Below are 22,888 nucleotides of genomic sequence, written 5' to 3' on the forward strand. Positions count from 1 at the left end.
AATAAAATCTATACTAATTTAAAACAAATCCACAGAAATATACATTTTACAAAGATACATATCCAAGAACATTTATTTTTGCTTATTTGAATTTTGCTCTTTGTAGTCGTTTTTAATTTGGTTCAATATATACTTGTAGAGTTTGTGGGTGTTTCAGGTTTTCCTGGAGCATATATCCTACTCAAAAGAAACTTCTAGGCTGGTTTTAAGGTCCATGATGGAGAAGAATGGCCTTGCTATATTAATCAATGACCTCCATGCCAACGTAATTCACCCCACTTTACTCATCCAAATCCTCTCCCTTTCCTTTTGTCAAAATAAGATTCTCCCCTTCAATGGCCTTTGCTGAAGACACTCAGAAATGTCCTTCTTCCTATTAGTACCTAACTACAGACACTATATTTATCCTTAGGTTCTCATCACGGTATTGGGCACAGAGATCAGATGTTAAACCCCCAGGAGTTAAGCAGCCTTCTCATAAAAGTGGCAAAGTGTATTGAGTGAGTTATGTCACAAATAAAGAAAATAGTCCTAAAAGGTTAATATGTTGGAGATGAAAAAGAATCAAACTAGTTCAACATCTATATTGTCTTTAGATAACAATGGCTATTGGGGGGGGTGGGAAACGAATAAAATAGTAACTCAATTCCAAGTAAGCATTTATTTGTCATGTTTATTGAACATGGAAATGATTGAGTACTTTGAGGAAAACAAAGATTTATGTGACACAGTCCTTAGATTGTAATCCTTTAAGTTACAGTGACTTGTTTAGTGTCATCCTCTGTAAAAGAAACTTGCTCTCAAACTGGACTCCACAGATGTTAACAGTTGGTGAGGCTAATGATCATGAATGAAGAGAAAAATCAGCACACGTTGCCACAGATCATTTTTCATCACTATCACTGACATCACTTTATCTTACTTCCCAATATTTTTTTGTTTGATGTATCAAGGTATCAAGTAAACCACAGTTGAAGAAAACGTTTTTGTTTGGCTTAACAACAATTAGCCCAATATTTTTCAGAAATCTCTTCTAGCTTGTAAGTGTGAATATCTTCTATTGACTCAAAAAGATGCACATTTTAATATGACCACATTTTCTGTGACCAAAATAAAAAAGAAAATTGGAAAGTGATTTTGAAATTTGTTAAATGGAGTAAAGACAATACTGGAATTTTTTTCTCAATAAAAAGAACGTAGAATCTTTATTCTATAACAATTTGTATATCTTATCAGGAAAAACATTTACAGGAATGCAGGTATTTTGCACTCAGTTGTCACAGCCACTGTATGACTGTCCTGTAAACCTGCAAGAAATATTTAACAATCTTGTCAGTGTTTGCAGTGGGAAAATGCATTTTCCTGTCTTTATGTTTCTTACTACTTGGGATGTTCCTGAAAGTCCCATGTTGAATTGATGAAGTACTAGACTATTATAGTCTATCAAATATGTAAGTTGGGCTCATATTATTTGTAAATTTGTACATTATAATATTCGGGCATATTCTACATTGAAGAATGTAGAAACCAATTTTTCTAGCAATAGGGTGGTTTTATAATCACCATGATGATTGCAACCAATGATGCTTTTGTAATCACACTGCAACATGATCACTCTCTTCTCTTTTATCCAATGCGGATAATGTCAAAGGATGGCATACATTCTGCACCAAATTCCTTAATAAGGCATTATAAACACTCTCACAAATGTGCTTGTGGGATAATGATGAAGAGGTCCTCAAGATTGTTTTCTAAGATTCATACTCCCTATTTAGACAGAGACGTATACATAAGATCATTAAATCAATTTGCCATACTGTACCCCACCAACTCATCACTAAAATCAAGCCTGTTAAAATCCCTCTGGTCAATTAAAGGAGAATGTGGTAATCAACACAAAGTTAAGTGATTTGGGAAGGTCTCTTCTAACTACCCAGCTCACTTATAACACAAACATTCATGACATGGCCATATTGAAAGATGAAGGGTCTTCTCCGGGCCTTCATGAAAGAACCTAATAAGGATAAGTAATAACTTTCTGGGATCCCACTCTGAAATTCTTCCTTGTTCACTGTTTCTGAGTATTTCCTTTATGGCCTAGCCTGTTGACTACTTCCTCATGGGCTGACCTCCTCTGATGCCATGCTTTGACTCATGCATTCTATTTTGCTTCCCATTTTAAGACTGGAGGGTCCAGTTCTTTAAAAAAATTATTGGCCTCTTCTTGGGTGACCCATTGGATATAGAAATTGGTCTTTGAGTTTTAAAAGGTTTGTATCTGGGGAACTGAAATATTCAATTATCAGTTTCTGCAAAGTAGCTCCTCTGTATTGCACTATTGAGTAAGGAAAGTTTAGTTTATTCTTATTGGATCTGAAAGGCAGGAAAAGGGGATGTGGGTAGTGCCCTGACAGGACTGTAAGGAACTGTAAGGACTGTTGGTCCAGCAAGACCAACATGGTCTCTGTCATCATGGGGCTTTCAGTCAAGCACAGGTTACACTGAAATTAAGAAATTAAGGATGATTTAATGAGTATATAATTTCACATGTATGGGTATAGTTGAGGAAAACCAAGAAGGTATGCAGTATATAAAAGATAACAAAAGAAAGGAACCGGCTAATATTGTCCTGGTTTTCCAGTCCTGACTGGAAAACAAGAATAAGTGGTTGCTGGAAGTTGAAAAGGAAGCTAAAGATTTTATCTGTGGAATAGGAAGCAGGACCTATGGCTAAGAAAGGTGACTGTGCCCTTTTATTTTGTCCACTGATTATGAGAGGCCAAAATAAGGACGCAGAAAGAATTAGGCAGGAATAAAAGAAGTAAAATACTGTTGAACTTTGTTAATTGATTAGGTATTATGGGATATTGTTTTCATAAATTTCTATGAAATGCTAATCAAATAAATGTTATTTTTATCATCATTCTACATATTAAGAAACCAAGAATCTGAAATCTGAAGTAACTAGATCAAAATCACATATTTTCTCCTGATTATAAAGGCTGATACTTATAGCCCTTGAGTGGTGAATTGCTGTCTAATGACATTTCTAGGCAGGACCAGAAACATGATCCCATTTATTTGTACCAACAGTGTTTCTGCAAGATTCTCAAATCATGTCCCTTGTGGCGGTAAGTCTTATAAAGTTCTACTTTCAAAGAGAATCAAAACATCTCTTAATTTTCATGGAATCCTTAGCCTGCTATTTTTGCTCATGTCCAGAAAATAAGGCTTTTTCCATTCCCTGTGAACAATTTGGGAAACATCACTTTAGGCTGAGGCTTTTATTATATTCACAAGGCAGATATGTTTAGAAATAAGATCTCCAATATGTTCCCCACTGCCCTTTCTCCTAAACATACATTTGGAAGTTTTTTTTGTAACCATTAGAATTAAATTCAATATATAATTTTGGAATGTCTCAATACCTCTTCTACTTATGACATAGATAATAACCAACGGCAACCTCATGTTTTCCAGAGATTATGAATCTGTGCTTGTCCTCAACTATCAGGACAAAATTATGTTTCCTGAATACACCTGGAAAGAAAAGAAGAAATGTTTCTCAGGCAATGATTCCAGGAGATAATAGACTATTAAATTATCATTCATAGAAGGGGATTTAGCAAACATGTGAACTCATCCTCTCCTTACACACTTGGTGCTGAAAGGCTGTATACCTGTCTACTGTGAAAAAGAAAAAGAAGAAAAAATAATCTCAATCTTTTCACAAACTCGGGTCGTAGAGTTACTTATTCAGGAAATGTTTATTGGGTGCCCTTTTCTGCTGCAGAATATACTGAGTTCTGAGTATACAACACCAAATGAAAATGACATGGTCTCTGACTTCCTGGATCTAACAGAGTAGGGGGTAGGGAGAAACAGCCTAAATGCATATATATATATATATATATATATATAGAGAGAGAGAGAGAGAGAGAGAGAGACTGAGAGAGCCTAAATACATATATATAAACATATATACACATATATATGTGTATATATATATGTATACACACACACACACACACACATATATGGAAAGAGAGAGAGAGAGAGAGAAAAGCATTATCAATATAAAGCATCACAAGTGTGTCCTGCACAAGGTGCTTGGGCAAGAGGGCACAAGTGGAGGCAGAAATCTAAGCTGACTACATAGCCAAGCCATGTGTCATGATGTGGAGTTGTGGCAGTTTGGAGGAAAAAAGTACTATTTGTTCACAATAGAGAGGGTGACATTTTTCGATACATCTTTTGGAGGAGAAATATTTTTCTAAGTCATGCAGAGACACTATAAGAAATAAAGACGTCTGAACTACTGTGAGGAAACATTTTGACATTCTATGAAAGGAAATGTTAAAGAAGCCTGATTTCATTGAGTTAGCCAGAAGGTCCTCAAATTAAAAACAAAAGGAATTTAAGCTAACATTTAAAGGACAAGAAAAAATTAGCCAGGTCAGGAGAGAAATAAAGAGAGTTAACATAGGATCACAGGGCAGATGATCCGCATGCTGGAAAAGAGCTTGATTAACTTGGAAAAAATTAAATTGTTGTCAGCTTGCGATGGGAGAAAGGAAATTTAACATGAGATATAATTGGACAGACAGGTAGTGGAAAAATCATACAGGATCTTGTAGAACATTGTGGCGAATATCGATTTTCATTCTTATTCAATTGGGTGGTCATACCTTGATGGCAGGATGACTGTAAGTGCTGATATGGAAAAAGCAAATAAAGAGACAAGTCCAGAAACAAAAACATTTTCTCTTGGAGATAGAATTCTAGCTGTTATTTTTTAATGAGTGAATTCACATAGTGATTAAGGTAACCAATGGGTACTAAGCTTCATACCTGTGTGATGAAATAACCTGTACAACAAACCCCCATGACACGCATTTACCTATATAACAAACCCACACATCTACCACTGAACTTAAAATAAAAGATAAAAAGAAGAGAGAGAAGTCCAATATATTTTCATATTTCCTGGGCATTTGTATTTTTTTAATACTTTAAGTTCTGGGATACATGTGCAGAATGTGCAGGTTTGTTACATAGGTATACATGTGACATGGTGGTTTGTTGCACTCATCAACCCATCATCTACATTAGGTATTTCTCCTAATGCTATCCCTCCCTTAGTCCCCCACCCCCCCCAAAAGATCTGGTATGTGATGTTCCTCTCTCTGTGTCCATGTGTTCTCATTATTCAATTCCCACTTATAAGTGAGAACATCTGGTGTTTGGTTTTCTGTTCTTGTGATAGTTTGCTGAGAATGATGGTTTCCAGCTTCATCCATGTCCCTGCAAAGGACATGAACTCATCCTTTTTTTACGGCTTCATTGTATTCCATGGTATATATGTGCCACATTTTCTTTATCCAGTCTATCACTGATGGGCATTTGGGTTGGTTCCAAGTCTTTGCTATTGTGAACAGTGCTGCAATAAACATACGTGTGCATGTGTCTTAGTATAGTAGCAGCATGATTTATAATCCTTGGGGTATATACCCAGTAATGGGATTGCTGGGTCAAATGGTATTTCTGGTTCTAGATCCTTAAGAAATCACCACACAGTCTTCCACAATGGCTGAACTAATTTACACTTCCACCAACAGTGTAAAAGCATTCCTATTTCTCTACATCCGCTCCAGCATCTGTTGTTTCCTGACTTTTTAATGATCGCCATTCTAACTGGCGTGAAATGATATCTCATTGTGGTTTTGATTTGCATTTCTCTGATGACCAGTGATGATGAGCGTTTTTCTTATGTTTGTTGGCCGCATAAATGTCTTCTTTTGAGAAGTGTCTGTTCACATCCTTCTCCCACTTTTTGATGGGGTTGTTCTATTTTTATTGAAAATTTGTTTAAGCTCTTTGTAGATTCTGGATATTAGCCCTTTGTCAGATGGATAGTTTGCAAAAATTTTCTTCCTATTCTGTAGGTTTCCTGTTCACTCTGATGATAGTTTATTTTGCTGTGTGGAAGCTCTTTAGTTTAATTAGATCCCATTTGTCAATGTTGGCTTTTGTTGCTATTGCTTTCAGTGTTTTAGTCTTCACTTTAAATAAGAAATGTACGGTTTTAATTAAGAGCATATTGTTTGAACTTGTAATTTTACTGCTAAAAATATATCCTAAGTAAATTAATGGATAGGCTCACAAGGACACGTTTGAAGGATGCTAATCACAGCATTGTTTATAATAGCAAAAAGCAAAAATGGTGCAAATAGCCATAGAGTATGGTATGTTTGTATAATGAGAAGATTATGTAGTCATATAGTTATTGATATGAAAAGCTTTATATCATGCATTAATTTTAAAAAGCATATTAGAAAATATCATATGTAGATTAAGCCTAGTATTATTATAAACGATATTAACTTCTCTGTGCCCTATTGGATTTTCATTCACATAGATAATATATTTATTACTTTTAGAGTCATATAAAAGTAATGAGAGCCATTTTTAGTTTGAAAATGACAACTATAGAAAAGTTCATTTTTATTTCTTTCACTTTTTTCTTCTCTTATTTTACTATTTGAAAATTATTATTTTCAAAAAATATTTTTTATGCTTAAATCAGGAAACAATTATTTGTGAGATAATTTTCTAGAATCTGTCTGATAGTATACTACATCTGGAATGCATGTCCCATGTTGTTCCTCAAACTTTCTCATTGCTGCCATTCAAAATGTTAGCAATGGGGCATAGTATAAAAATCATCCTTTGGAATCAGGCAGTCTTGAGTTCAAATTCCAGATGTTACTTATTTAACTGAGCAAAATACAGGATAATTATACACACTTTGATTCTAACTGTTTCAAGTCTCTGTTTGTAATGCATTTAGTGTAGGGTCTACAACACAGAAGGAATTCAGTAATAACAGCATTAAGTACTATTACCTCTTAAAAATTTGTCCTTGGAATAAAGTAATCACAAATGAAAGCAAGAATAAGTGCCATCTCCCAAATTTGCTTTAGCTTGGCTCATCCAAACAATTTTCTCATATATAGCCATTAAAAGTGGTCATTGTAGTAACAGTTGAAAAACATTTAGTATGTTATGTGAAGACCTTTAATAAAAATAAATTGGTTACTGTGAAAAAAAAAAGAGAGAGAGAGAGAGAAGGAAAGAAGGTCCAGGTACTGTACTGAGGAAGAATTAGAGTAGAAGAGACGATTGCAAAAACACTAGGAATGAGTTCAGAGATGTGGAAGGAAGCTCCAGGGAAGGGGCTGTTCTGGAGGCCCAGAGAGGAAATGTTTCAAGAGTGGTCTACTCAGCCGGGCGCAGTGGCTCACGCCTGTAATCCCAGCACTTTGGGAAGGAAGCCGAGGCTGGCGGATCATGAGGTCAGGAGATCGAGACCATCCTGGCTAACACGGTGAAACCCCATCTCTACTAAAAATAGAAAAAATTAGCCAGGCATGGTGGCGGGTGCCTGTAGTCCCAGCTACTCCAGAGGCTGAGGCAGGAGAATGGCATGAACCCGAGAGGCAGAGCTTGAGGTGAGCCTAGATCGCACCACTGCACTCCAGCCTGGGTGACAGAGCGAGACTTCGTCTCAAAAAAAAAAAAAAAAAAAAAAATGGTCTCCTTGGCTAAAAGACCTGAATAATCCAGTGAGGTGCAGACGCAAAATATCTATTGAATTTGCCTCCAGTGACCCTTGCAATTACATAGTCAGAGCAGTAGACTGGATTGAACCAAGTAGATTAAACCAAATAAGTGGATGAAAGAAAAAAATGGGATCTTAGGAAATAGAGACAGTAGTTATACACATATTTTAGCTTACCTTCAGAAGCAAATTTCTTCAGATAATGGATTATAAAAATATGTGGGACCATAGGATCATATTTTAATGTTTATATTTGTATATATTAGAGAAATGGGATCATGCCCTATGTTATTTAGGATAGACCAGTAAATAAAGAGAGTTTGATAACTGGGGATTGAGAGAGATGGCCGAACTGTAGGATCAAAATCCCTGAGCAGGTGGAAGGGGTGGAGAGAGGCTGTAGTCCAGAGAAGATGGAGAGGAATTGGTCTTTGACTCTGCATCATATTCTCATTTGTAATAAGGGGGAATAACTAATGGATCATTCATTCATTCTAACAAAAAAAATGAAAGTATTTGTTAATTTCATTATGGTCTAGCCACTGTGCCAAAGGCTGGGCATGCTTAGGTGAGCAAGACCAACATGGTCTCTGTCATCATGGGGCTTTCAGTCAAGCACAGGTTACAGACAATGAATGAACAAACAAACAAATGAAAAACAAAGTAAAATGAAATGACTTAAAGAAAACAAAAAGGGCTGGGCTTGGTAGCGGGTACCTCTAATCTCCTCGGGCAGGAGGATCACTTGAGCCCAGGAGGTCAAGGTCACAGTGAGCTATGATTGTGCCACTGCCCTCCAGCCTGGGTGACAGAAAGAGCAAGACCCTGTCTCTAAAAGCGACAACAACAGCAACAGCAAAGAAAACAAAAAATGAGGTTAAATGTAGTGAGAGTGATGAGGGGAGGGAGGGGAGTTTAGATAGAGTAGTCAAGGGAGGCCAGTATCCTCTTGGAAGAGGGGGTGTTTGTGCAGAGACCCGAGTGAATGTATGAGCTGTTCCAGATCTGAAGGAGGATCCTGCCAAAGAAGCAAAGAATCGAAGAGGAGAGGAGTTTGGAGAGGTATGGCCACCAGAGCTGTCCCTAAACAAAAGCATTTATATACCACAGCAGGAGGCAGACACTGTTGCAGTTACTTACGGTTTGAAATCATTTTTAAAAAAGACTCTGATGTTAGCTTATTTAAGGAAAGATCTAAAAATGATGCAAGGACAAAAAACCAAACACCACGTGTTCTCACTCATAGGTGGGAATTGAACAATGAGAACACTTGGACACAGGAAGGGGAACATCACACACCAGGGCCTGTTGTAGGGTGGGGGGAGGGGGGAGGGATAGCATTAGGAGATATACCTAATGTAAATGACGAGTTAATGGGTGCAGCACACCAACATGGCACATGCATACATATGTAACAAACCTGCACGTTGTGCACATGTACCCTAGAACTTAAAGTATAATAATAAAATATATATATATATATAAAAAATAAATAAATAAAAAGAAAAAAAAAAGGAAGGATCTATTGGCAATCTACCCTGGAGCACTTAACCTTGTCTTGCCCCATAATGATTCTTCTATTTTTTTTTTTCCCTGAGTATTTTGAGGTAAAACTCTGTATGGCGTACTCCTTTATGCCTCTGTTTCAATACTGTATTTAATCTTTCAAAAAACATCACCTGCATTTGGCACAGAACTGGTTCTCAAATATATTACAAGCATTATGCCAGTCTCCAATAAATGGTGAGATGCTGTTACCTGATGTTTCAGCTGCTATCAAGTTCCTAGTTGCTTTGAGACTGTTTTACATTTCATTAGTTAATGATAGAGTTTACAGTTATCTACAGTATGTAATTACATCCATTAATAGTAACACTGCATTTTTACATTAATTATAATGAGAATTAATGGATAGTTATGTGGATTTTCAGCTACAAGGAAAAATTTTGGTATCAATTATTCTTATATAGCTGAAGACGAATTTATGGACAAATTAACCTCAGTAATCCTTTTAGGAAAATATGAGATTTCAAGTTTCAGTAACCATGAATTATGAAATTAAAAAATATATAAGATGAGAAATTAGAGTCTGTAACAGTACATGAAAGAGGTTTATTGTAAGAGGAGGCAGCATGGTAAGGTGCTAAGGAGGTGGAGCTAGACCTGAATTAGAAGCCATTATCCGCCATTTTCAAACTCTTATTTAAACTCTTCCACCCTTTGTTTCTTTCTCCTTTGTAAGTTAAGGCTTAATGATGATTACTGCCCCAAACGGCACCAATTTAAAGAAATAATTTTGTAAATTTTCAGCGTGATGCCTGGCACATTGCAAATGCTCTACAAATGGTAGTTGTATATATGGAGAGTATGGAAGCAATGTCAATGAATAAAGACTTAAGAAATATTATTTTTCCTTAAACATGTAAGAGAGGCAAAATCTTGGTTTAAAACTGTTCTTTGATGTCCAACAAGAAAGAAATGGACCAGTAGTGTAAGTGAGGCTGAGAGAGGCAGGAGGTGGCTGTGGAAACTACATTTCATGGCCCATAAAATCAGAGCAGCATTACAACTTTGAATGGAAGACCAACCGCAGTTAAAAAATAAATTCCCTCCTGGCATGCATATTATCCATAATAAGACAAAATGAATTTACAAGCATCTCACTGAAATGCAGGGGAGTAAGACACTAAAATTCTTCTAGGTGCCCAAGGCTGGTTAAAGAAAAATTGATGTGTTATAGAAATTATTACTAATTTAGGACTTGCAAAATGCTTTCATGGGTTTACATGCAGCCTTGCTCCCTAAATATTTCCTCTCCTTTTATCCCTCCCTCTCTATCTCCCTCCCTCAGTCCCTTGTCTGTCTCTCTCTCATACACACCCCTCTGGTTCTTGAAAGTGACGGCTTTTGCTCCAAAGGTTTTCAGGATGCTTTGATTCATGACGCAAATAGATGGGAATGTTTTGTATATTTTGATGTTTGTGCTTTGCATCCTAATTATCGAACTTCGCTTATTAAATTACCGAATCCTATGACAACCATTGTTGTAATCAGGGCAAGGATTATCATTCCCATTTTTGTGTCTGGCAAATATTTGCCCTGGATGCTATTAAGCTACATGATCCTTCCCCCATCCAATTAATCACAAAGAAAACAGAAGACAAAATATCTGAGTAACCAGTGTGGTCAAGAACAATTCTCTATATGAATTTCTCTTTGTCTTATCCATTGCCTCAAATTAAGAGCCCATCAGCATTATGAAGAAGAGAAAATACCTTGACATTTTCCAAACCTTGAGAAAATACAGGATCATTCAGTAATGAGATTTCCATTCCCTCTTGTCCTTCCTTTGCAGGGAAGTGTCCCATGCAGATGGCTGTCAAGCAAGCCTGGGAACAATAGCACCAGCAAAAGCTGCCCGATGGAGACAGAAAAGGAACCCTCTGTCCTCTGCCTGCAGATTTGAAATGACCTCTGCTTGAAGTCTTTGCCTTCATTAGCAGAAAATTCTTTGCTTCACGTTTGGAGACGTGGGCTCAAGAGAGGCAGACTAATGTTCTCTAAATTGGGTTTAAGATTAGACCTCCATTCTAATATCCAGCTACATTTAGAGGCTTAAAGAATCCTAATTTCCTCCAAAGGGAGCCTAATTTAATCTCCCTTCCAGGTGGGCTCTTGGAAATGTGCTGCAGCATAGACAGGCCCTCGACCTGTCCCTCCACCTTCTATCTTTCACTTAGAGTAACCTAATCGGCTTTCCCTGCATGAACCAGTAAGTGGTGATTTGTGAGATTTCATTTGGGTATCATATGCTACCTCGTCTGTTAGATACACGACCCAATAAAAAATATTGGCTCATTCCAGAAAAAATGATTTTGAATTTGTTAGAAAATCCACTGTCTTGCTGACTCTCCTCTCCAGCTACAGAAAAACGACAAGCTTATCTCAATAACAAGAATGCGTGACTATCTAGCTCTTTAATAAAGGCCAATGAAAAGGTCAGAGGGCAACTGAAAATCAAGACTCACATAGACTTTAAGTCAAATAACCTTAAGGTGTAGTTGGAGAGCATTTTCCTTAACCATGCCTCCTTCTCTTCTTGTAGTAAAGCATAAAATACAGGCTTTCTAAACATTGAATCAAAATATTACATATTTTAACATTGTAAAATTGTTAACATTTACTTTTAAAGATAGTAATAGAGCAAAAAGATATGAGATGCAAATATATATTCTCTTGACATATCCAGTCAGTCACTAGTTTAACAAGTATTTATTGCCGTCTTACTCTGTGGTACCCATTGTTCTAGATACTTGGGTAAGATCCCTAAACAAAAGTGCCGTATTGTCTGCCATCTATGGACTTACAGTATCGTGAGAGAGACAGACAATAAACAACAATATTCTGAATATTCTGTTGTATTCACTAAATGTTAATCTTATTTTGACGCTATGCCAGGTTTTTTTTTTAACCTCTCTGAATCTATTTATTCACTAAATCATTGTACATAAGGCTTTTAAAAGTCAAATTGGTGTGTGATGTGTACACATGTATGGGTGGTGGGGTGGATAACAAAAGTACAGCAATTTTCCTACATTCAGATTTTAAATAATTTATAATATATAAATAAGAAAACTTAGGAATAAAATTCCAACAGGTATTTCTGACTCGAAAGTCATCCTATTACTGTTGTCCTGCAACACCTCTAAGAAACAATGCTGCTGAAATAAATGAATAAAAATGAAATCACTTTTTTGCTAATAACTTATTTTTTTCTTTTGTGAATTCTCTGTATTCTGATAGAATTCAATGACTTTTCCTTTCCTTTCCTTCTTCTTTCTTCCTTCCTTCCTTTTTTTCTTTCTTCCTTCGTTCCTCTTTTCCTTCCTTCCTCCTTGTCTTTCTCCCCTTTCCCTTCCTTTCTTTCATTTTTTTCTCCCACTTTTTAACTAATAAAATATAAACAAAAGGAAGCTTAAAGGTCACTGAGAATGCTTAGTTTAAAGTATCAGATACAGATTTTTCTGTTGATTGTTTATTTTTGTTTTCTTGACCCTTCAGCCACTTTTTGTTTTTAGGAAAAGAAGTTGAACAGGTTGCTTTTTGTTTGTTTTATTTTGTGTTTTGAGACAGTATCTTACTCTATCACCCAGGCTGGAGTGCTGTGGTGCAGTGACAGCTAACTGCAATCTCTGGACTCAAGCAATCTTCCCACCTCAGCCTCCTGAGCAGCTGGGACCACAGGTGCACACCACCACAGGCAGCTAATTTATTTATTTATTTATTCATTCATTTATAGAGATGGGAACTCACTGTGTTGCTCAGGCTGATCTCAAACTCCTGTGCTCAAGCAATCCTCCCACTTCAGCCACCCAAATTACTGGGATTACAGGAATGAGCTACTGTGCCTGGCCATGTTTTTTGCTTTTTTCCTATTATTATCCTTCCTCTTAAAAAAAAATTATCAGGGACTCCATTTACTTCCAGAATAAAGTTCTTACCTAGAATTATTGGACTTCAGATTCTTGAACCACTGGGCTCCAACCTATACTTATTTTAACATTAACAAAAACACATTTTCTACCTTGCAATAAGAACTGTAATTCCATTGATCTTAGAGATTGAATGTGGTGTGAGAGTTCATCTATCATTGTCCTTTCTCCACCTTATTTACTTTTTATAAAATGCCAATTCTTCCTTCTCACCTTATTTTCAGGATTGCAGTACAGCTCTCTCTTCCTGTGTTGTCAGAGTGACTTGCTATCCAGTCCAAGTCTGCAGAGAACTTAGAGTCTTTTGCTATGGTGTATACACTTGTCTGAGGTTAACAGATTCAGTACTTAAGAGAAGGGGATTATGGAAAAAAAAAATCTGTAAGAAAGGCAACTATTTCCTGAGGTCTCACACACACACACGCACACATTCTTCAGACCTAAAACTGTTTCTGTGGGACCGCTTCTTCCCCAACTCCATGCAAGCTGGGAGGTATAAACAGTTAATGCAAAGAAAAAATAATTGCTTTTCTTATGTTTAACTTTCTTACTGAGCCCATTGAACTTTATTTAGTGAAAACCTATCTTATAATAAATAATCTTGTCAGCACAAAATAAGCCTATTATAAATACAATAATTTTCATATGTAATACAACAACCTTTAATAATTTTTCGGTTTTTGGTTGTTTCTGTTCCGTAGATATTTACTAAACATATGTATATAGCTTTAACCTGCAAATTAGAGGTCAGGAACTCCCACTCAGTTTTCTAAAAATATCTCTGTATCTCCGTAATATCATTTCATTAAAATTGTTATATCCTGAAACTGAAAGCTTCCTATTTCTCTTGCCTCTTTTTTGTCTTGCTTATACTTGCCAGTTACATTCTCAATTGCTATGCCACTCTGCCATTTCTTTTATATCATCAGAAAACAATGAAAAAGAGAAATGAAAATCTGCAGGTTGAGTGAGCTGCCATCTTTTCCAATTTATGTGGCTATTTTGTATTGGCGATGTAAAGTTTCTTTAATACAGTTAAGTTTCAAAAAGTATCTGTTTTACATAAGGTATAGACAGACACTGGTCCAATTTACTACGCCAACTTCACCATTGATAAAACAAGGATTCCAGTGAATTTTAGTTTTACATAAAGTATATCAAGGCAATAACCCAAATTGCCATTTCCACCTTTTCCAAACTCAGTTCTTTCCATGTGACCCCTTGGCCACTTCTACCTCTATGGCTCCACATATATGGTTCTATTCTATCTTGAATACCCTGATCATACCTTGTTTCTTGTGGAAGCAGAAAATCCAGTTTTTCCTTAGGGAATGATGCCATTGTAGAGGCTTTCTTGACTCCCAGGACCTACATTTCTACAGACAGAAATAGAGATGGCTGCATCTGAAATGCCAAGGTGGCACATTTTCTCTCAAGGTGACACATACCAAACGGACTGAATAACAATCATTCTAAACCTCTCAACTCACTAGATCACTATATTCCTAGATAAATTAGTCCTATTTATGTTCACAAGGCCTAGCAGAGAACTACACAAATGGTGCACATACAATGAATTTTGGCCCCATGTTTTGGAGTGCTGCCCTGTTTCTCCAGTCACACCTCAGATGAAAATTTCATTGACAGCAACAATAACAAACCCTGGAGACTGGGGAGGGGAATCTAATTCTTAGATTTACTACATCATATTAATGACACTGTTCAATATTTAACAAAAAATATAAAACACAAAATACAATAGTATAGTGTGTCCCCACACACAAAGTCAGCCAATATACACTGTTCCTGAGGAAGCCCACGTTGTACTTACTAGACAGACTTTAAATAAGTTATTATAAATATGTTTTAAAAATAACTAAAGAAAACTATGTCTCAGAATTAAAGTACAAGAACAATATCTTGCCAAATAGATAATATGAATAAAGAGAGATAAATTACAAACCAAAAAGAAAAAATGGAAATTCTAGACTCATTAGGTACAATGACTGAAATGAAAAATTCACTACAGTGGCCCAATAGTAGTTATGAACTGGCAGAGAAAAGGATTGTGAACTTAAAGATAGGTTGGTAGATATTATGTAATACAAAGAACAGAAAAAAAAGAATGAAAAACAAATGAGCCGAGCATCAAACCATTAGAATAGCCTCAAAGACAACAATATATAAATAGTGGAAATTCCAAAAAGTGAGGAAAAGGAGAAAGCAACAGAAAAGATATTTAAGGAAATAATTTCTGAAAACTTGATGCATTTAATGAAAAACATTAATGTACATATCCAAGAGCTCCACAGACCTCAGGTGAGATAACTCAAAGAGGTTCACACAAAGATACCATTACTCTACTTTCAGTAACATATACCACAGATACTAAGAAGTTAACAAAGATATAAAAGACTTAAACAACACTATAAAACCTTTATCCTTAACAGATAACTCACACAACACCACACTCAACAGCAGAATATACATTTTTCTCAAGTGAAGAAAGAATATTATCTAAGATAAACTATAAGATGCAAAATAAATAAATTAAAAGTGGTTGAATTAATATAAAAATGTTCTTTTACTAGAGAAAATGAAATAGCAAAATGAGAAAAAATTGGGGAAATTCACAAATACATAGAAATTCAACAACACCCTCCTAAGTAATCAATGAGTCAAGGAGAAGATAAATTAGAAAACATTTTGAGATAAATGAACACAGAACACTACATACACAAATTTATGAAATACAGCTAAGGCAGCATTTAGAGGGAAAACAATATTCCTGATTTTAAATTTGGATTAGACAATGTTTTCTTATATATGACACTAAAACACAAGCAATAAAAGAAATCATAGATATATTGGATTCCATCTATATTAAAAATATTATGCCCCAAAGGATACCCTCAAAAAAAAAGAGAAGACAACCAAACAAATAAGAAAAAAAAAACTTTGCAAGTCATATATCTGACAAAGGACTTGTGTCAATAATATTGAACAAAACTCCTTCAACTCAATGACAAAATGATAAATAACCCAATTAAAAATAGGCAAACAATTTTAATAGATATTCCCCCAAAAAGATTTAAATAGCCAATAAGCACATGAAGAAATGCTCAACATTATTAGTCTTTAGAGAAAACAACACAAAACCACAAGACACACACTGAGATGACAAAGGTTGGTGAAGATGTGGAGAAGTGGAGTCTGTGTGCTACTGGTGGGACTTAGCAATGACACATTCATTTCAGAAAACTAAACATGTTAAACATGAGTTTCTTATGACTAAGCAGTTGAACTCATAGGAATACACTCAAAATAATTTAAAACGTACATCTACATCAATGTTAATAGCAGCACTGTTCATTGTAGCCCAAAAGTGGAAACAACCCAAATATCGATAAACTGATGACTGAATCAACACAGTATAGCATATTCACAAAACCTACTATTTTTCAGCCAAGAAATGGAATGAAGTATTGATACATGGTACAACATGGATGCACTTTGAAAATATCATATTAAGAGGAAGAAGAAAGACAAAAAGACTACATATTGTATAAATTCATTTAACTGAAATGCCCAGAAAAAAAATCTGTAAAACATGAAAAGAATATTAATTTTTGCCAGAGGCTGTAGCGGGAAAGGGGAGGATGATGAATAATGACTGCTAAGGTGTATGGGTTTTTTTTTTTAATGGAGTCATGAAAGTGTTATAAAATTAGACAGTAGTTATATACAACTCTTTGAGTTCAGTAAAAACCACTAAATTACATATTTTAAAAGTACATAATTTATATTATAATTCTATAGTATGTGAACCATATCTCAATAAAAATGTTATTTAAAAAATAACGCAGCTTGAATTTCACACTTATTTGTGTAGTTATTTAATTAATTTATGACTTCTTCAAAATATTGAATCTCACAAGGACAGAAACATTTGTGTTTCCCCCGTCATCCCACAACATCCTTATTGAATCCACTGTATCTAAAGTGATTCCTATCACTCGGTAGGCATTGAAGAAATGTTAAAAGAGTAGTTTTTTAAAAGTGTGGTATGAAATTTGTATATGGCAACACAATTGCATGCTAGACCAATCATATCCTCATAAGACTGGAATGTCCTTGGCCACCTTCAGGGGAAAAAAATCTCTGTTTAATACTTTATTTTTATGAAATTCACTCTCATTTTCTGATCTGAAGTGAAAAGAATTCCCTTAGTTAACAATCATGAGCCACACCATAGTATGCGTCGTTTAAATAAGAATAAAATGCTAAAATAGATCTCTTTTCTAAACAGATCAGTCCTCTGTTTTTGCTTATTTCATTTTACTTAATAAGATAACCACTACAATTATGCAGGTGACAAAAATCAAGTCAGTTTCAATCACTCACAAGCCATTTATCTAAGAACCTTGGGAAAATTAGTGCTTCTAGTATGCCCTGTAAAAGGTTTTACTCTGGAAGATTGGCAAGTATATTCTGTACTATTATGGTTTATATATCATTTGACCAACAAGTGTAAAACCACTGGTTGACAAAGGCATGCTTTGCTCTCACAATGTTCCTGATAATTGGTAAATAGAGCTGGCCTGGGAATCACTCTCCAGTAATAGCAGTGATGTCTTAAAGCTGCATAGCCTTGCAGTTTACCCTGGATTCACTCTGACTGTGACTTCAGAATTTCTGTATGTTAAAATTCTAGCTTATTTTCAGAACAGTGTTTTGTTTCTTTTTTTGCCAAGGTTAAAAATGTGTACATTTCAAAATATCATCCAGTACTCAAAATATCAACTGAGTTTTTCCTTAATCATTGAAAATTTTAAGCAGAATAATAACTGATATCTTACACTAAATATGGCATAGCAGGTGCTTTGCATACTTTATAAACCATATTCTCAAAATACACATGAACAAACTAAGACCTCAGATTGTTCAGATAATTAATCAGTGGGAGAGGGCTTAATCCCATGGTGGAAGGAATTGGATTCAGACATAGCTGAGTTTGGTTCTCAACTGGGAATTAATAACTTTGCCCCAGGGGACAATGTCTGGAGACATTTTTGGTTGATATTATGGGGTGGAGAGTACTACTGTCATTTAGTAGGTAAGGCTAGGAATGCTGCTAAACATCATCCAGGGCACAGGACAGCCCCTCACAACAAAGAATTATATGGCACAAATATCAGTAATGCTGAGGTTGAGATATCCTGCATTACATCAATGGCTCCCGACTTTTAATGTACATGAGAATCACCTAAGGAAGTTCATAAATACTTACATATTTTCTGAACAGGTTTTGATTTAATTTATCTAATATGCAAGCAGGATATTGGAATTTTTTAAAGACTCTCAGTGAATCCCATTGAAGCCAAATTAGAGCACCATGATAGTAAACCTCATTGCCTCTATACAAGTTGAGGCTAAGATACTACTCATCAATTGGGACATTTCTATAAAAACTTCCTTGAATTATGGGGACAAGTTGGGGTATGGTAGTGGTAAATGACCTTGTATTTCACTCCAGCTGTTTTGCCAGAAAATTAATTCAAAGGCCAATTTGTTCATCAGCAGACTTCAGATGGTGATGGTCCATTGGGCCTAGACTAGAGAACACATCACTAAGAGTTGTTCACCAACAGTCTTAAGTCCTTAGCAGTAGAATTAGAAATTAACAAGCTTCTAGGAAATCTCTTAGGAGTCTGTAGCTACAACATAGTTTCCAAACAATCATTATTTTGAAATTTTTGAGTCCAAATTCACAGATATATTCTACTTAATGAATTCTCCGTGGAGTCTCTAAATCTGCTGTCATTATTCTACTTCCTGCTTTGTGCCCTGGGAGGATGATATCTGCAGACTACACACACTGGGTTTCCTTGCCCTCTGTCTCCCTTGCTTCTTATCTACATTTTTGCTGGTGGTGGCATCCCAAGATGCTTTACTATCACATCCTATAAATTGACTTTTCATTAAAGTTTCTTTGAACATCTCTTTGGAATGTACCAATATTTCCTTGATGACAAGGAAGCTAATGAAACAAGGCTTCATAGAATAAAGTGCTTATTAGTATTATTATTACTTTACCCTTATAGTGGCTTTTTTAATAATTAAATTTCAAAATAAACACACGTTTTAACATATGCATGCCCAACAACACCACCAAGAAGCAGAAGTCCTTAGCCAAACCTTTTGCATCTAGATAATATTCAATCAATGTTAACACAAGTTAGATAATGGATTTTAGCTTGTCTAAGCCTCAGTTTTCTCCTGTCAATTCATGATGAAAAAATTCAGACAAGGTTTTTGAGCCTCAGAACTTGAATCCTAAACACTAAAATATACTAATCTACACATAGTATTTTTAGTTTATTAGGCTTCTCTTATAGTAATTTTCTGGAGAGTCTATTTTGGGAACAGGAAGTGGGGTTAGAGGTTTTGAGGGTATAGGCATTTAATAAGTCAGGGTCCAAAGGAAAAGGTAATCTCAAAATATAGTAGTTTCAAAAAAGTTTATTTTTAATGGACTGTGCAAAAATAAGAACTATGCATTCTGACCTTAATCAACTCCCTATTCTACTCTCCAACTGGGGATCCCATGTCCTGTCACACCCAGAAGCACAAGGACAGAGAAAGCCACTGGTATACTCACAGATGCTACTCCTGGAATTAAGACAATAATAAGAAAGGTAGGAAGCATATCTGGAGGGAAAAGGCAAAGCTGGTTGACACAGTAGTCATTTGCTACTGGCAACTCATTTATATATATTTCTTAGCTTATACAATGTTTTCACCTGAAATACTTCATTAGGTCATTAAACTTTAGATGAGGTATCTTAAATATAGCATTTAGAAATTCTGTAGAAGATGCATAAACCAATAGCTTATGTTTTGAAAAACAAATCCCAGTCCCATGAAGTTACTGATCAATTAAATATCTCCCAAATATAAAATTAAGTTTGTATTTTTATTTCTTCCTTTCTTCATTTACTTATTTGTTTTTAACATTTTTCATTTAAAATTATTATGTATCTATTACAGCTGTATATATTTATGGGCTATGGGTGGTATTTTGATATAAGCATACAATGTGAAATGATCAAATCAGGGTAATTAGGATATGAATCATCTCAAGCATTTACATTTTTGATTAGGGATTCCAATTCTACTCTTTTGGTTATTTTGAAATAAACAATAAATTATTATGAACTATAGTTGCCAAATTGTGCAACAGAACACCAGATCTTATTCCTTCTAGCTAACTTTCTTCATTTATATATCCAGCATTTATTTACTCCTTCATTAATTTAGGAAAAATTCACCAGCACATTTATTGAACAGCTACTATATGTTGACCCAGAGGGCTCAACTTTGATGGACATGATCTCTGCTATTTACAATACAATGGAAAACAATTAGGTTTGAAAAAAATGAAACATAGTTTATTGGGATATTTTTTGAAGTATGTTACATCAATGTTATTAAACTGTAAGTAAATACACTTTGGCTCAAATTTTTAATTTTTCTTATTATGAAATGATTACAGGATGTATGGTTTATGAACCAGAGTCTAGAACTCAAACTTGCTGATGTCAAGGCCATTGCTTTTTACAAACTAAGTTACTGACTCCGGAGAGTTTTGTTATTAAGAATTGATCATCCTTATGTGTAAATGATGTTTCATATTTGCTCCTTTTCCTCCCTGTTTTATAAAAATATCTCGGTCTTCACTTTCATCAAACATAAACCATATTTATTTCTCTTAAGACCTGGAATATAATTTTAAGAGAAAAAGAATGACTAGAGGAAATTCTTTACATTCTGAAAACAGCCAAACCATAGAATGCAGGTAGTTTAATATGAGCTTCTTAGATTTTGAATAATCATATAACTCAAACTTAAAATTGTGAATTTATTCAACTGTAAGTTATTTTTTAAACTTCTGAGCTCCGTGATTTGTTCTGAACAAATGATCCAGTCTAAATAAATTGGAAGTATCTACAGACTGTACAGACAGAGATATTTCTTTTTTCTTTTTTTTTTTGAAGAATAAGACCATGTAATAAAGCTCCAAGAGTGGGGCACTCCATTATGTACTTTCTAAATAGGTAATTCTTCCATTATTGATGTTGCCCTCATTTTAATTAATCACCTGGAGATAGGAACAGGGACTTCAGAGTCCCATTTTGGATTTGGAAGTTGATCTGGGCATTACTGTTTATACGGGAAGAGTCTTTTCCCACATAAGACATCAGAATCTTAATTCAGACAACAGATTAAGCCACATGAAAATAAATAACTACATTAATAAGTACTCTAAAAGTCTTAAAGAGAAGCTCAATTGCTGGAAGGAAACTACTGAAACCAAGAGTGAGTATTCAGACAAAAGATGCGTATAATAAATCAAATTTCATATGGTGTCTCCCTTACTCTGTTCATGGAAAACATTATTCAACTCCTTAATGTGACCCACTAGATCATGCAAAAATTATTCTCAGAACAGCTTTTTCACTCTAACTCCTGCTCCTCTTCACCGAGGCTCTCCAGCCACACAGTCCTTCTCTTTGTTCCTGGAACAGGCAACGGTTATTGATGCCTCAAGGCTTTGAACTGACTGCGTCCTCTTTCTGGAGCCCTCTACCTCACAAGGACGGCTCCTCATCTCCATTCACATTTCAGTTCATACACCAGCTCCTCAAAGGTCTCTTTTTCATTTTTCTATTGTATTTCTTCTTTTGATCTGTCTGATATTTTATCTGAAATCCTGCCATGTATCGGCTCATTTATCTATCCCTGTCTTTGCAGCTAGAATTAAGCATCAGGAGAACTGGATCTATGGTTGATTCATCATTGTTATACTGGTGCCAAAAGTAGAGCGTGGCTCAAGGCATGTACTCAATAAATATTTCTTGAAATCCTGGTTTATGAGAGGCAGTCTCATAGAGTGATCAGCACTATAAGGCCTGGAGTCATAGTCTCCAGTTTCAAAATCTTGTTCTGCTACTTCCTAAACATGTAGCCTTGGATGGATGTCTCAGTCTCTTCACCTCTAAAATTGAAATAATAATACCTACCTTAGAAGTTGTTTGGAGAATTAAACAGGTTTATATTCACAAAGTGTTTAAGATCATGCCAGACATATATCATGAAGGAAAATACTTAAACATATATGCATATAACACAACATATGTAACATAACATAGTCCATGCCAGGCAAGTGTTAGACAGCTAACACTAACACTGTTGTAAAACGCCTGTATGCGAGTGGATGTATGTGTGTGTGTGTCACGCCCGTAATTTCTGTGAGTAGTTTTAGAGTCTTTCTCAAAATAGCTGTGCCTACTACCACTTAACGACGATTCTGCATCACCACCTGAGATGAAACTTCTTTGCCATTTCTCCTCTGAAGAGCTATCTGTTCACACGTGTGTGCACGTGTGTGTGTTGTTTTGATGCTAATTTTAAAGAGAGTTTATTTGATTTCTTAAATAGTTGCCAATTAAGAAAATCAAGGACATTTCAGAGAAAACGTGACCCAGAAACTAAGGCCATAGGTAGGAAGAGCCTTAATAGTTTTAAAGCTTCAGAGAGGGCAGTTTAGTCTCTAACCACTTTCTGAGCCCCCCACCTCTCCCCTCCAGGCCTCCCTCACTTCCCCTCTGCACTCGTTGCAAGCACTGCCTCTCTGGACCCAGTTCTGGTGTTCTTGACTTTCCGCCCCTACTGTCATTCCCCATATTGTAGACATTATGTCTGCATGCTTAGC

The sequence above is a fragment of the Nomascus leucogenys genome, chromosome 2 (assembly GCF_006542625.1).
Source record: "Nomascus leucogenys isolate Asia chromosome 2, Asia_NLE_v1, whole genome shotgun sequence".
Lineage (NCBI taxonomy): Eukaryota > Metazoa > Chordata > Mammalia > Primates > Hylobatidae > Nomascus > Nomascus leucogenys.